Source organism: Sturnira hondurensis, unplaced genomic scaffold, assembly GCF_014824575.4.
Source record: "Sturnira hondurensis isolate 20B ecotype Veracruz unplaced genomic scaffold, ASM1482457v3 Scaffold0019538, whole genome shotgun sequence".
NCBI classification, from domain to species: domain Eukaryota; kingdom Metazoa; phylum Chordata; class Mammalia; order Chiroptera; family Phyllostomidae; genus Sturnira; species Sturnira hondurensis.
In genome coordinates, this window is record NW_028092169.1 from 22,347 (window position 1) to 26,941 (window position 4,595).

General features: G+C 40.1%; 1 non-coding gene across 1 annotated transcript; it reads right to left on the reverse strand.

Moving 5' to 3' along the window:
- Positions 1–4,276: 4,276 nt before the first annotated feature.
- LOC118974587 (U6 spliceosomal RNA) lies at positions 4,277–4,383 on the reverse strand. Its single transcript, XR_005063932.1, has one exon. It is a non-coding gene; the product is annotated as a U6 spliceosomal RNA (small nuclear RNA).
- Between the last annotated feature and the right edge of the window lie 212 nt (positions 4,384–4,595).

Below are 4,595 nucleotides of genomic sequence, written 5' to 3' on the forward strand. Positions count from 1 at the left end.
GGGAGTTCCACTGCCCCAGTGTGTCCCAGCTTGTGCATCACCCACATGTGTGAGAGGGCTCACCCTGTCTCTGTGTCTTCCCATCTTCTTCCTTGCTCCTGTTTATAAATTTTCACATCAGCTACACTTCACTTGGTTTTTCAAGGCAAATACTCTACAGTTTAGCTGCAAGTCCTGTCCAGGTCTGGGAACAAGGGGATGGAACTTCCAGCTACTCTGCAGCCATCTTGGCACCCCCAACATTTGCTTTTTAAAGAAAAACCTTCTATGCTTTCACCTTTTAGCATCTAGATTGAGGGATGCAGGGCCAGCTCTGCTCCCTGCCCTGTCCTGTCTCAGTCTGATGTGGGGATAGCCAGTTAGGCGAGGAAAACGTGTGGGTTGCTATAACTAACTCACTAAGAATTGAAACTTGACCATCTTCATTCCCCATTTGCTTGCTTCCAGAAATTCTTCAGTGAAGATACAAATGAGTGCAAATCGCCCTAAAAACAGGAAAAGTGAAGCTCCATGTGCACATTTAGACTGGGAAAGGGAAAAATCAGTTCATTATTTCAAGACCTCTTGAGATGCTGTAAATACACAGTCAACACAGAACAAAGATCCTTTTTTCTCTCCTTACATTATTTATGTGCCATCTAAAAATTACATGCCTGTTCTCTTTCCAGCGCAGAGAGGGAAACATGCATATTCATGATCTGATAAATATTTAAGTGGGATTTATTTAAATGAGAGAGTCCATTTACAAACATTCCCTGGCTCTGAGATCTTACCCTGGGCAGACAGAGGGAGGATAATTTCCTCTGGAAGATTCAAAACCTCCACTGACCACCTGCCCCCCTAAACTTGGAGCTCTTCCTTGAGAGCTGGTGAATGCCACTTGCAGTATTTTCAGGGAAATACCTCCTCCCTACAGTCCTGCCTTCCGCTCTGAGCTCATGCCATAGGGTCAGTCATTGGCAAAATGCTAGATCTGGTTGTTTATTTGGGAGCAAGGGGAGGCAGTCACAGCTTTCTTTGCCTAGGTCCTTCCTCCTCACTACACTATTTCCATAGCAGTGGTCATCATTAATATCCCTAGCCTTCTTATGGGTTCATCTCTTCTCCTTATGAAGGGTAGTTTTGTGATACACTGGATAACCAGGACTTTGCTACTGCTCCCAAGAGGACACACATTTTAACACTGCTAAAGTATATTTGTCAGTACTTATTTTCAAAGCACTTACACATACAGTGTTTCATTCATTCCTCACCATCCTACGAGATTTCCAAGGCATGAATCATTTTTTACAGTCCTAGACTTGGGGACATATTTTGCTTTCCCAACCTAAGTCACATTGTTGTGATGTGGTTTCTTCTGTCTGTCCTTGGTTATAAAGCTTCTATCCAGCTAGTGTTCAGTTGGTTGTTCAGGATGATTTTTCTTTAATTTAGTTGTAATTCCTGTTTGGTCCTGGGAGGAGATCAGTGTAGCTTCCACTTACTCCTGTGCCATCTTAAAAATCCCCCAACCTAAGTCACACAGCTAGTGAATTCTAAACTTGAACTCAGGTCTGACTCTTAGATTTGGGGTCTTTTACACAAGGCTGCCTCTCTTCTAGTAGGATGCCTGGAGAGAAAGCAATAGTAACCCAAAGGGAAGACTTATAGTGACCTATCAAGCATTGTGGCTATAGGTAGGGAAAATACTTTGGGATACCTGTGACTATACCCCAAATCTCCTCAATCCTGTCATATAGGTAACTTTTTGTATGAGATTAACTCTGAGTTCTCCATTTTATTGTCCATTCGTGGGTACCACCTTGGCTCTCATCCTTTCACATCTTCCTATCTCCCAAATTAAAATTACCTGTTTTCTGTCTTATTTTACATAAATTCCATGAGATAATCAGTGAATTCACCTGTAGAACTAATTTTCGCTAGGGAATTAATACTGGTTAGTGGCTTAGTACAACTTCTCCTGGGTCATACACATGTTTTGACAGAAGCTTCTAATGCCTTAACTCAAAGGCACTATGTACAGGCATCCCTCAGAGATATCATAGGTTCACTTCCACACCACCACAACAAAGCAAGTTGTAACCTTTTTGCTAGCGGAGGGCCTTGCCTTTGATTTGTAAAATATGCAGTATCTGTGAAGTGCAATAAATCAAGGTTTGCTTGCATGTGAGGTTTTCAAGCAAGTTTGAGTAAATGAATTTCTTAGGACTCTAACTTATGCTACCTAAGTGCCCATCTGTTCTGCCTAATTTAGAGTTGCTAGATAAAATACAGAATGTCCAGTTAATTATTATTTTCAGATTTTTTAGTGTAAGTATATCCTAAATATTGCATCAGATAGACTTACAGTAACAATTATTCATTGTTTATTTGAAATTCAAATTTACTGGACTTCCTGATTTTTCCTTTGCTAAATCTGGCAAACCTAGCTTAATCATAAGTCCCAGCCCCCTAAGAATTACCATTAAAAAGTCTCTCTTGAGCATCTGCTTCCATGTAACACTGTTGGAGGAGCAGGAGTTGGTGAGGTAAAAAGAGAGAAGGTAGATGTGGGAAAGAAGAATATATAGCATACATACCATCATGAGACTGGTCTCAGCAATTAGTATGACAAAAAAGTAATGTCATTAGGCCTTTTTAGAAAATATAACTAGTCCTATTTGCCTCTCATTACCAACTCCTCTACCCCCTGCACACCCATCTGCTATGTTATTCTGCTCTTTGATAAATGAAAAAGGAACCAGTTTTGGCAAATGCCAAGCCTTGTGTTCCCTGAGAGTGATCTGGGCCTCGGAAGGCATGTTGCAAACAAAGAACAAGGCAGGCTGAAAGGGCATGGCCAGGCTGATGCACAGACAGCAGGGCTGCCCAAATTTAATTAAGCACCAGCAGCAGACCTCAGGAGCAACATCGGAAAGGGTTGCATGATGAAAAAATATTAGGGAAATGAAGTGGAGAATGTTTATGAGCCTAATTAGAAATTTGCACAACTCTAGAATTTAAAATTTCGCTACTGTCAGGAAGCTCTGTGGACTGACACTGTGGAAGCTGAACTGGGCCCAAGAGAAAGGAAGCACTAGGCTCTTGCTAGTTGGCCAAGTCCAGTGGCTAAGGCACCTACAAATGTTCAAATAAATTTGTTTTATAAATTTGAACACCTATAAATGTTCAAATTTATAAAATGGCCAAGTTAAAGCAGGGACAGTGTTATCATTTTCAACATAACAGAGGCTAAGGAATGCAAATTCCAGAAGTTTAGCCTTTGAGTAGAAATTATAATTATAATAATGATGATGATGGCAAAAATAGCAAACCTTTGAAGTATACATTTTTCCAAACACACACACTATGTTAAATAAAGAAAGCTAGTCTAGGTTGCCCTGCCCTGGCAAATACCTAAGGTTCTACCCTTAATATGTAACAGGCATGCTGAGGCCAAAAAAAATATGGCCCAAATGAAAGAACAGATCAAAGCTCCAGAAAAAAATACAACTAAGAGATGAAGAGATAGCCAACCTATCAGATGCAGAGTTTAAGACACTGGGAATCAGGATGTTCACTAAAATGCTTGAGTACAGTCACAAAACAAAGGAAAAAGTGAAGCGTATGAAAAATGAAATAAAGAAAAATGTACAGAGAACCAACAGAGAAGGGAAGGAAACTGGGACTCAAATCAACAGTTTGGGGCAGAAGGAAGAATAAACATTCAACCAGAATAGAATGAAGAAACGAGAATTCAAAAAAATGAGGAGAGCCTTAGGAACCTCTGGGACAACTTTAAATGTTTCAACATCTGAATCATAGGAGTACCAGAAGGAGAAGTGGAAAAGCAATAAATTGAAAACTTATTTGAAAACATAATGAAGGAGAACTTCCCCAATCTGGCAAAAGAAACAGACTTCGAGGAACTCCAGAAAGCCCAGAAAGTCTCCCAAAAGTTGGACCCAAGGAAGCACACACCAAGGCACATCATAACTACATTACTCAAGATGAAAGATAAGGAAAGAATCTTTTTTATGAATTAATATTATTTTATTACTAAAAGTCTTTTATTTATTTATTTATTTATTTTAATTGTTGTTCAAGTACAGTTTTCTGCCTTTTCTCCCATCCCAGCCCACCCACCCAGTCCTCCCCACTTTCCTCCAATTTCCATCCCACCTTGTTTTTGTCCATGTGACCTTTATACTTGTTCCTGTAAACCCTTCCCCTTTTCCCCTGAAATTCCCCCCCCTCTCCCCTCTGGTCACTGTCAGCCTGTTCTATATTTCACTTTAAAAATATGGAACACTTCATGAATTTGCCTGTTATCCTTGATCAGGGGCCATGCTAATGTTCTCTGCATCGTTCCAATTTTAGTATACATGCTGTGAAGGTGAGCACATAAACATAAGGAAAGAATCTTAATAGCAGCAGGAGAAAAGGAGACAGTTACATACAATGGAGTTCCCACAAGACTCTCAGCTGATTTCTCAAGAAACCTTACAGACAAAAAAGGCTGGAAAGAAGCATTCTAAGTCATGAAAGGCAAGGACCCACATCCAAGATTACTCTATCCAGCAAAGCTATCATTTAGAATGGAAGGGAAGATAAAG